Below are 12,642 nucleotides of genomic sequence, written 5' to 3'. Positions count from 1 at the left end.
CTACACAGGATCACACGAACCCCTCACCTCCAGAAAGTAGCATTGCTGAGATTTTTTTACTGATTATTTCTTATCTGCAGATTCTGGGCACAGCCAGATGGGCCCATCCAATCTGATCCTTGTGGTAATGATATTTTAAATGTATTATATATAGCACAAAAATCTTTGCATAATATTTGGGCATGATGGCAACCAAAGACATGGGAAGCAGAAGGGCAACAGAGTGTAATTACAAATCTCATGTGAGATTAGCTCAAAGAAAAGTAATAGGAAATGAATTTTTAATTTATTAATTGTCTAATACTAATTAGATAGATTTACATGCAAGAGATCATTTTAAAAGATATTTTATCCATCTTTGCTTTCAATATAACTACAATAATTTCTGGTCTCTGATTACAAAATAAAACAAACAAAATAAAAAAAAAAAAAAAGAAAATTACATTTCTACCTTATAAAGAATTACCTACATTTGAATACGAAGGTCAATATTTTTGTGGCTGTAAACCTTACACAGGAAAAGGAAGGCTTCTTTTTCTCTAAATTAAAAAAAAAAAAAGGCAAAAAATTCTTTCAACTTTATATAGTTAAACTTTTGTTTCTTCATGTGATTTCCCACAGATATGTGAATTGCTTTTGATCCATTTCTTGCATGGAAAAGCAGATTAAGCACTTTTGTCTGAGGTAGGGAGGTGGAAATTCAAGGCTAATGATTGCTTAATGCAAACTCATGCATCTTAATACATGGTAAATGTCACTGATGTGCCAGAAAACAGGAAAACACTGCTGTTTTGCACCTCTAATTACCATAAGCTGAAAGTAATACTTGAACTTAAAGTTAAATGTAGGTAATTATTTAAACATTTTTATCTTCTTCTGTGTTGCTGAGTCACTCCTGCACTTCAGAAAGAGCTGAAAAGTTTTGTCTAGTGATTTACTTTACTTAGGCTATCACTTATTTACAGAAAATCAGATATGTAAGTTCTATTAATGTTAGCCAAAAAAAGAAGAGAAAGTTAGAAACCCTTCTTTTATTGCCTGGTTGACAGGGAAGAGAGATGAAGTGGTGAATTGTTACACTAAGCAGTCTAGGAAAATGGGGAAGTAACTTCTGATTAAATGCAGATGCTGAACTAAAAGTTGCTGCTAATCACACCCACTGGATTCTGCTTTAAAGAGGGAAAAAGTAAAGACACGACCTCCATCCACTCACCATTTACTTTACTGCCACATAATTCCTCATGCATAAATACTATAGTGAAATAATTTCAGTCTTCTACAAATATTTCTACACACAAGCAGGATATTACAAGGATAAAATAAAATAACTATTTGTAAGAAGAGAATAAATCACAAAGAGAGGAATTAGGGTCATGAAGCAGCAGAACCCTAGTAGACATTAAAGGTGAATAATTGAAAAGAGAATAAAAAGAATCCATTTAAACATGTAGAATGCAGAATAAGCATTAAAATAAAATATATTTTAAAAGAGATCAACATAATAACAAAGTACAGAGTTAAACATAAAGTTTTGTGCTAAGAATCTATCTTTATTTTGAGATGATTAAATTGCTTATCCAAGACCAACCAAAATTAAATCAAGGAGTCTGAACAAGGCTTCAGAAAATAATTAAATTCTGCAATTTTTTCTTGTAAGTTTTAAATATTAAACCACAATTTTGTAATATTTCAGCAAAACAAACCAAAGCAAAAGACACATGAGCTTTTCTAGAATTTGTTCTTGCATATACCAAATGAACAAGTACACATTGCTCCTTTGAAATGCTCATAAATCAAAGAGTTCTCAGTCCATAACGCATGGCACTGTTTATTATATAAGGCAGAAAAAGTGCTAAAGGGATGCTATCAGAAAGGCATCCAAAATGATATATCACTGACCACGTTTCATGTTTGGAAAAACTTCAGTGTGCTATACATGGAGCTGGCAGGGGTTACATATTTGGAATCCAATCCCACAATTTAATCTGTAAGGATGGACCCTCTGACTGCACTGATTTCACTGTAATGCATTTGGGGTTTGTCCATGTGTATTTAATTTTAAGTTGGATAAATGTTTTATTTTATAAAAAGCATATGTCATGTCACCAAAATTCTCTAATGCTTCTATTTTAAATGCCCCAGTGAAGACACCTGATATTCAGAGAACTGTAATTAGCCACTCTGGGCAAATGAAGCCACTCTGGGCAAATGAAGCCACTACAAAGCAGAGCATTCAAATTACCGTAGAAAAATCTTACTTCTAAGCACCTTCAGTTTAAGCTTTCCTGCTAATTAAATTATTGTTCATAGGAAGACAGACAGTGATACAATGAGATCACTACTCTTTCATGGAATATTACATCAGAAGAAAATGAGGGACTACACATATTTGTGATGTATATTTCTTTTTCAGATAAGTAATATTTATTTATTTATATTTTATATATAATGTATAGTAAATTAAAATTATTTACTGGAATCAGTAAATATTAATCTTTGATCCTTAAAACATAGGAACATTCTAAAGCCATCCCAGATGACAGCAAAAGTCTGTCAAGCCCCTCGTCTCTGGCAGGGATCACAGGCAGATGCCTAAGTATGAGTAAGAACAGGGCAAGCATACACATTTTCTCTCCCTAAAACCTTCCAGCCTTCAAGTATTTTCATCTCTTCATGAGCTAGAAATGTTTTCTATACATTTCATAATCTTCATTGAATTTCTATTGCATTGAATTTTCCATTTTTCTCTTGAACCTATGTAGATTTTTACTATTCAGAGCATCCTTTGGCAGGTAGTTGCACTAATCAGCTACATATTGCATGAAGAACTGTGTCTTTTACTTGTTTTGAAACTGATTCAAATTGGTTTTCAGTTATCTTCTCTCCGTGCTTCCATCATACCCCCTATATCCTACAGCATTATCTACAGTCTACAGCATTATCAAAACTGAATTAATAATACATAACATAGATGCAGCACAGTATCTCATTACACGTGTCAGCTGTTAAGGACTGATTGCTCTCATTTTTCAGAGCTAGAAAACAATATAGCTAAACTTTATGCCAATGTAAATATATGAGCACTGTAACTACCCCTAAAATTGCTGCTTCTTAGTCTATGAATATATATCAATTTGTAGTTTATAATGAAAAAAATGACACATCCCCATTGTCAGGAAACCTTCCGACTCTTCTTCACTTATTTCAACAGAAATGCAAATGAAAATACCATCTGAGAATTCATTCTGCAAAAGCATAGCAATTCTGTGAATGAATATCTTACTCTGCCACCTCAATCATTCCTAGAAACAGCAATGTATGAAACAGAAGCTTGAGACATATTAATTAACGTGGTGAAGTGGGAAAATCCCAAACCCAGAATTACAAAGCTTGATAGCCACTACAGAAGTTGGATCCTGCAAACAGTAGGACACCGAGCCAAAGCGTACCAGCCAAGGATCTATGACCATTTGTTTTGTTTCCCCATAACTTTGTGTTGCTATTTGCATGAAGATTTTTACAGTACTGTTGCACAACAAATAAACGTACTGAGGCCATTTCAACTACAAAATGTGTTTAACACACAATTTTCCTAATGTCTGGAAATATTCTCCATTGTTTAGAAGGCCAACAAATCTGTTCCAGAAAACAGCATTAACAGTGTAAGTGGGGAAAGGATAGCATTATGCACAAGAACTGAGCAGGGGAGGCACAAAAAGGAAATTTGTCACACCGTTAAGAGTGAAACACGGTTTGACACCTATACTGATAGAAATCAGCTTCCATTAGCATCTGCCAACGTGCTACTTTGAACAACCGCAAGATAGGATTTGGGGCTAATTTTATTTTGTTTGTACAGTTTTGTCTGTTTTACTATATTTTGCTTAGTAGTCACTATTTAAACCAAGTTGCCTTATTCTGGCACATCTAGCGTAGAAATCTCTTGGTTTGACAGCATGTTCAGCAACTGAAACTGGTTGATCTGGCAGTGCTAGAAAACTTGATTTAAAAAGCAGCAACAATGAGTTAGTCTGCTAGAGAGATTAGAGGCTACTGTCTTAGACACAGACTGCTCCAAATCCCGTTTGGAGCCAATGGGAACAGTTCAAATTGCTTCAGCTGGAGATAAACTTTTCTCTCAAGTAAATCATCAGCTTGGGAATCTGTGCCTAAATATGAATTCATGATGAGAAGAATGTCTCTGAAGCTGAAATCTGACCAAATTCTCCCCACAGATAGAAGTACACAATTCTCAACAGTCTTTAAAGGACCGGATATCTTAGACAGAATTACTGTCATTCAAAACCTTTTCTATTTCTATTAATTGCTTCTGTTATTTTTTTATTAGCATGTAGTTACCTTCACAATGAGATTTTTTTTATCTTGGCCTATCACAAACCCTCTAAAGCTAATGAAACAAACACCTGAGTTCTCCTCAAAATTCCCATTTCACTTTTTAGTACCTTTTGTATTACAAAATAATACTATATTCTGAATTATTCAGGCTTATATACAGTACTGTCTGTTGTCTCATGGAAGCATTTCAGTTTGTTTACTACATTCTTTTATTGCTGTGCAATTTTGAAACCTGTTCCTGTGAAACTAATTAATGTGAAGGCACTGCAAGTGATACCTATGCACCTATTGCTTTTATAAATGGAAGTAAATGCTCAACTTTTTAGCAGAAATTATAGTGTCTCTCTAGAAACCCTCAACTCCAATATGAATTCTTAGTGTTCTCTGTGACACCACTAAAAACAACCAAAGCAATTTTCGATAAATGACCTTATTATTTGTATTCACCTTCTGTGTTCATTTATATCCAGCGTGCTTCTTTTTCAGTTCGTTACTTTTCTTTTTTACTGACTGTAACTGTTCCATTTTCCCTTGCAGAAAACTAAGCATAAGCTGACATGTATCACTTCAGTGATACCTACTAATTGTAATAAGTTTGTTTTTATCATGTCTTTCTTATTACTTCACCCAGGATCTTCTGTCTTCTTCAATAATTCACCACACTCAGATGCTACAGTTTTATTAGTCCAAAATGTAACACAATTAGATTATTAACCTCTGCTTTAAGACTACCCTACAGCTGCCTCTCCAAATAATCATGTCACTCAAAAAGGAAGGGGCCAACTCATATTCAGGTGAATTTGGCACTTGGGTAATGTTAATTGGGTCAGCAGGGCTGTGTCTCGGCTATAACTGAGAGCAGAATTTGTCCCTGTGAAAATGTACAAATTACTCTGGACTTACATCCCTATTTTCTTTGTATTTGAAAATAAATTTTCGTGTCTATTATTGACAGTGCTAAAGGTTCAGTTGACCTTTTCAGCTGCAAAATTCAGGGTAAGGGAGCAAAACTCTTTGAAACATGTCCTCCCCAGCTGTTTCATCAAGAAAGCAAGAATAGGCACTACATGGTAGACCACAGGGACACGTCATAAACTGTATATACTTCTTGTCAGCATTGTGTCACATACAGTGCACCTTCCACGTAGTAAGCCTGCTGGATTCATTCCTACTTTTGGGGGGCCCTTTGTCACAAACTCACTTCTAACAAGGTTTCCTCAAACAAAGAAAAACAAAACCAAAAATAAGCCAAAAACGTCTGGGAGTGTTCTACAAGAATCTTCACAAAGATACTGGGGGAAATTATAAGCATTCCTATGAGTGTTCATTTCCCAGTTCTTTCTAAAGGTAACCAGGAAAAAACAGCTGGCCTTTGAATTAGTTTTTAATGCTCAGAAAAGGGAACCACCAATTTAAATTCTCTGAAAAATGTCTATTCAATGATTGGCTGAGGCATGAAATAAAATTAAAACAAACAAACACACAAACAAAATAAAAACAAAGTTAGGAAAGAAATGGAGTGTGAAGAAGAAGCATCATTATGTTAGTGAATAAATGAATGCTGTATCCACATACAATAAGCATTGCTCAGTGCTTGCTTTAATTCTAATATTCCTGAACTAAATGTCTTTGGTGGCCAGTCAGAGAGATCTGAGTTACATGGATCATGGGCCTGATGCAGAATACTGACTCTGTTGTTACTCTCCTCTTATATATCAAGTTAAGATCCCTTACAGAAATGATCAATCAAATCTCAGACAAATGTTTCCAAAGGAGGGTATTTGAATAACTGCATCTTAACATATGTATGCCACCAAACTGGGTAGGTTTATAACTTGAAAAATAGTCCTCTGTGTACCACGGTTCACACTTGTTCAGTGTGCCTCAGTTCTCACCAATAATTTACCATCTTTATGTCTTTTAAGTTTAGCTGCTGAACATGGTTTTCCAGATTACAATGCTGTAAAGTATGATCAGTTTGCTTCTCTTATTTTTCATACCAAGCTACAGTAATAATGGTTTAAAATCTTTGGGTTTTCCACCTTTTTCTTTGCAAACCCTTCTGACTGTTTTGTTTTAAAAAACCCATCTATTATTATTATTATTATTATTATTATTATTATTATTTTATTTTATTTATGCTGTGTTTCAATTGATTGCTAAAGTACTCCTTCAATTTATTGAATTTCATTTGTTTTCTTTTGAAAGACAGGCATCTTAAACATTTTCAAATATTGATGCTCTTAACTGCCCAATACCTGTCTGTACTTTCTGATTGTTCTTCCCTTAAAACTGCTGTCTTTTTTTCTTTCTTGCTAAATCTGTCTGTTTCACTACTTAATGTAATTTTCCATCTGTCAACCATTTGCTTACTTCAGACAATTCGTCATTCCTGTGTTCACTCATTGTATATATTACCCCCTTGTATCTTCACTTCCTTTCCCATTCATTAAAGATTACCTGCACGGATTCCAGCTATCATTTAATTCACTATAAAAACCATGATTTCCATTTAGCTATTTCCCTTAAAATAATTCAAGTAACTCCTAAATTTCATGTCTGTAATGTATGGTCAAGTTGGCCATAAATCCTTCCAGTGCAGCTCTTTTAATTTACTCATGTTGGTAATGTCATTCACTTCATAAAAAACCATGCAAAAAATATTAACAAAAATATTTGCTGTCTTCTCCATTAAACATATAGACATCCAACAAAAGCATTTCTACTACATGCATTATTTTGTTGTTGCTTGGTGCTGTTGCTCTTTACCAGGGCTCTTAAAAGCCCTGCTGGAGTCCCAGCCCCACATTGTTTACAAACACAGAAGAAAATTATGATCCTGGCTGAAAATGTCTTGCAGTCTACAGGAATCGACAGATGGAAAGAGCCACAAAGGCAACAAAAATACTGTCTTACCATCTTAAGCAATGGTCTGCATGTCAGTAACATAACAATTGCAGAAGCTTTTGTGGACATCATAGAGAAAAAAAATAGGATGAGTTGGCTTGAGATAGAGGCATTCTTGGGAATCTTCTTCCAAACTCAAACAGCAGTATTGGAAAAGATCTAACAGTGCTTGTTTGAAATGTCAGCAATAGGATAATGGCAGCTGAAATCCTGGCGCTACCAAAGGTAGACAGACGCACCTCAACTGCAAAACAGATAAAATAATGGATAAACTGCCATAAAGTGTTGCAAGTGGATCAATCTGCCATTCTATCAGCAGAAACTCAAATGCCTGATGACCAACTTATATTGTTCTGGTTTTCATCTGGAGGGTGTACGTGCTAGTTAAATAAGCAAGGTGATAATTATGACAGTTCACATGTTCTAGATCCACACGTTCAAAATTTACAGTCTCAAGGCTTCTGTCACAACTTGAAGAACTCAATTGTATATAAATTTAATATACACATCAAAGAGGCAGAAACAACACTGGCAAATAACACTGGGTTTATCACAGTCCAGTGCTGCATGTCATAAAAGTAAAAGTCTTTATGTTTCAGCCAGCCATTTCTTTCAGAATACATTCGCTTTCACTTGTTTCACAAAGTGCTTGCGTGTTTCTCATGACCGCCCTTTTCAAGTAAGTATTTTTATGTTTCCTCTTTCTTTTTTAACTGCCTGACACACTGCAGCATTTTATATTTCATTCTAAACAAAGACATACAGTTTCACCCTGCTTGAGATGCACCGTTATGGGTTAACCCTGGCTGCACGCCAGGTGCCCACCAAAGCAGCTCTATCCCTCCCCTCCTCAAGTGGACAGGGGAGAGAAAATACAAAAGACTCATGGGTTATGATAAGGACAGGGAGAGATCACTCACAAATTACCATCATGGGCAAAACAGACTCAACTTGGGGAAAATTATTTTAATTTATTACCAATCAAGTCAGAGTAGGATAATAAGAAAATAAAAAACCAAATCTTAAAACATCTTCCTCCCACCCCTCCCTTCTTCCCGGGCTCAGCTCTGCTCCAAATTTTCTCTACCTCCTCCCTTGCAGCAGTGCAGGGGGCAGGGAATGGGGGTTGTGGTCAGTTCATCACACATTGTTTCTGCTGCTCCTTCCTCCTCAGGTGAAGGATTCCTCACACTCTTCACTGCTCGAGCACGGGGTCCCTCCCACAAGATATAGTCTTCCACGAACTACTACAATGTGAGTCCTTCCCACAGGCTTCAGTTCTTCATGAACTGCTGCAGCATGGGTCCTTCCCATTGGGTGCAGTCCTTCAGGTACTGACTGCTCCAGTGTGGGTTCCCTGAGGGGTTACAAGTCCTGACAGCAAACCTGCTCCAGCCTGGGGTCCTCTCTTCTCTGCACAGGGCCACAGGTCCAGCCAGGAGCCTGCTCTAGCATGGGCTTCTCACAGGGTCGCAGCTTCCTTCAGGCATCCACTGCTCTAGCATGGGTTCCTCCATGGACTGTAGGTGGATATCTGCTCCACTCCTAACCTCCATTTGCTACAGAGGGACAGCCTGCCTCACCATGATCTTCACCATGTGCTCCAGGGGAATCTCTGCCCTGGTACCTGGAGCACCTCCTTCCCCTCCTTCTTCACTGACTTGGTGTCTGCAGAGTTGTTTCTCTCACATATTCTTTCTCTTCTGACTGCTGCTGTGTCGCACAGGGTTTTTTTACCCCTTTTTAAATGTTACCACAGAGCCCCTACCACTGTCAGTGATAAGCTCAGCCTTTGCCAGCAGTGGGTTCGTCTTGGAGCTGACTGGCATTGGCTCTAGGGGACATGAGGGAAGCTTGTCACAGCCTCTAGCAGCTTCTCACAGAAGTCACCCCTGTAGCCCCCCCTGCTACTAAAACCTTGCCACAAAAACCCGATACACACACCAAACCATGACTGGTTAGGAATACCGTGAGTATTCTTCATCCTCATTAAACTGTGAAGAAGTGCACCCCCAGCCTACTTGCTAGTAGGGTGGTGTGAGAAGCAGAAAAGGCCTTGACTCTGTGTAAGCACTGCTCAGCCATAACTAAAACATCCCTGTATTATCAATACTGTTTTCAGCACAAATCCAAAACATAGCCCTGTACCAGCTACTACGAAGAAAATTAACCCTATCCCAGCCAAAACGGGCACAGAATCACAGTTCCACAAGAGTTCAGCTCATTTGCTCAATTTTCTGCCTGCAATCCTATGGTGGTTCTCTTCATAGTATTTTTTTTCTTCCCCTCCTCATGGCCCCAGTATTAGCAGCCAGGCAGCAGCTTGCTGTGTGTGCAGGTCATTGTCCGATGAATTGTATCATACGGTTTCTCAGACAAATGTCCTTTAGAGTGTTTGAACTGGCAACGCTGCTCTGATATTCTAACAATCAGAAACAATTTCTCTGATGATCTGTTTTGTTTTTAATTTGGGAGGGCCTTGATGTCATTTAACCTTTAAAGCTTACAAGGAACTTCTTTCATAATAGTATTATGCGTATATTCCTTTGAGGCTTCTCTCAAGGTATTATCTTTCATGCAAGTTTTTTAGACACCTCCATGGCTGAATGGTTTACTCTGCTGTTGATTGCCTGGGATCACTCTAACTGGCAGACTGTAGCTGATATCCAAAGGAATTTGCTGTGTCCCTTTACAGGAAAGCAAAACTTGCCTCCTCCCCTCCCCATTTGGAATGACTGAGAAGAACCCTATAATGAAGTTTGCAGAGATTTCCTTACCTATTATGTTGCATTGCAGGTCTTCCTGTAGGAGGGGTGTTCAGACTCACTTTTCTCTGTTTTTAGTCAAACCATCTGTAACAACAGCAGAAAGTTGATGAAATAGCTGAGAGTGGGGAATGACTGCTGTTTGTTTACTTTTCTGGCCTGTCACAGTATTTCCTGCACAACGTTAATATTATGTTTCTAAGATGTGTAATACACAGAGCAGCATGATCATGTAAGCACAAACAGTTTTCCCACAAGATGTTCAAATGGTATCTTCAAGAGGTCTAATCTGCGTGCTTTCAACTTTTGCTGTGTTTGGTTGGAGTTGAAAAAAATCAGCACCCTCTAATTCTGGCCCTAAAATCTCAACTGGAATAGAGAAAGTCTTGAACAAAAATAATTTTAAACCTCACACCAGCTGCTGTCAGTACTTAGGAAATGTGTATGAGGTGGCCATATGACAGCTGCAAACTAGAACTTATTCATCTGACCAGTAACTGTGAAAGACCAATAATTCACAACCTCAAGCGCAAGAGGCTCCACTTGATTCATTCTGCTCCCAGCACTTTTATCTAAAGACCAGCCATACCATATGCAAATGTAAATGGAGCTTCCAAGCCCCTCTTAACTTCCTGTGGGCTGGGGCCTAAAATATAACCTGTAACAAAGCCAATACTGGGAACGCCTTTTCCACCACTCTCCACACTTTGAAATCCATCCACAAGTTTAGGTGCTTCACATGTTCTCAGAGCTCTGTTTTCTTGTGAAGTTACTACCTAAATAGTAAAGTGTTTGGTATCATGCACAGAAGAACAAGAAAACATCTCTTTTATTTGCTCTCCTTTTCTCTTCAGCTCTTTTTATGGCCCAGGCAGTGGAGCATTTTAGAGTAAGAAGTTTTTGAAGCTGATTTCATTTTTATCATGCTTTTTTACCTCTTTTTTTTATGACACAGCCTTATTAAACTTGATTCCAGACCCTGCTATAGTGGCTGATGCACTATCAAGGAGAATAGAGTTCTTAGGCAGCCATACTATCACAACAAAAATCAATCTTAGTTTTTAAGCCACATTCATTGTCACAGTTCTGAAGTTCAAAGAAAATGGCTAGACCAGACGCAGCTAAAATCTTGGTTGTAAAATCTATAGCACAGGATACAAAGAACAGTCTTTCTTGTGTTTTCATATTGTGAAGTAATCATTTTATAATGCCTGCAGAGCTACCTGAAGAACTATCTTAGGGCATCATCTCTTGATGCATTACTACAATAAAACACATGTTTAGTTTATGAAGTAATACCATTTGTTAGGTTTAGCAGTGTCACACAATCTAAACACAGTGAACTCACATCAATTCTTAATTTGCCTGATGCAGTTTGGAAGGAATCTTCTCATGAAAATGAAAACTGCTTTCATTGGAATCCTGATTGCTAAGATGTGCCTAAAGTTTCCTTCGGTAATGTGGAGTATGTGCAGCACGCTGACATCTCCACTGAGAAAATAGCTGAGCCAGTTGGAGGCATGTCCTTACTCACAAAGGTCAGCCAATGTGAAGTGTAACAGCTATTATTTTGGGCTTTCAAAGACTGGGAAGTCTGTACACTGTTTTTTCCCTTCTTTCCCTAGAGAAAGGATAAATACCAAATGGACCCAGCTGACATCTGTAATCTTAACAGCTAGAGATGGGGACTAAACCATCTCAGATCAGTGGTCACCACAGATTTTTGCTTCAAGACTAATTTAAGGGCACCTTTTCATGCGGGCCTGTTTTCGTTCCTCTTTTTCCCCTCAGGAATATTCAGCTATGGGATTGTAAGTGGCCTCTTGCCCTGCATTTAACATCTTCTTATTGTTTTTATCAGAGAAGTATCTTTAAATTTATATATTCTTGCTTGTAGAGGCTTTGTAGCTATTACACTGGATTAACACATCCCTTACCCCAGTCAAGCCTAGAGTCTGGCCTTAGCCTGGGTCTCTGGTAGCTATGACTGCTCTCAAGATTCTATGCACATCAGAACCCCAGATGTCCCTGCTTACATTCACACTGTACTTAATCCTAAAATTTGTTAAGCCTTCAAGTACTCCTGCTATCAGACAAATCATGAAGGGTAAAGTGTAGGCTGGGCACTTTTATTATCCTCTGCTATTCAAGAAAAATGTTACAGTAGATGGCCCTGAGTCATCATTTTGGCATGCCTTTATGCAGATATTCTCATAATGCTTGCAGAAGTAGTTTACTATGGAGACATTATTTTAACTGTACATTTGCTTGTAAACTCAGGTAAATGTGTGTATTGCTGAAACAGGTTTACAGGCAGGGAGGAGTGTTTTTGTGCTTTTTCAATTGCGTGAACAATCTAGATGCAGAAGGTTCATTTTTGTGTCATTATTTAGACACAACTTCCAAAAAAAATAAAAAATAAATTCAGGTTTTGCTGTGTAACTACATCTCCAAGATGCAAGAAAGTGCCATGAAGAAAAAATCAAGCTATTATATCCAGGTAAGCGGTGTATTCGGTCTGAGAGAATGAATACATTAATGAATTTAAGCTGCTGTCAATAATGCCATTTAGCTATGTCTACACTGCTCCAAATTGGAGACTGAATGGCAGCAC

Source organism: Leptosomus discolor, chromosome Z, assembly GCF_034619465.1.
Source record: "Leptosomus discolor isolate bLepDis1 chromosome Z, bLepDis1.hap2, whole genome shotgun sequence".
Taxonomy (NCBI): domain Eukaryota; kingdom Metazoa; phylum Chordata; class Aves; order Leptosomiformes; family Leptosomidae; genus Leptosomus; species Leptosomus discolor.
Note: the sequence above shows the minus strand (reverse complement) of the source record.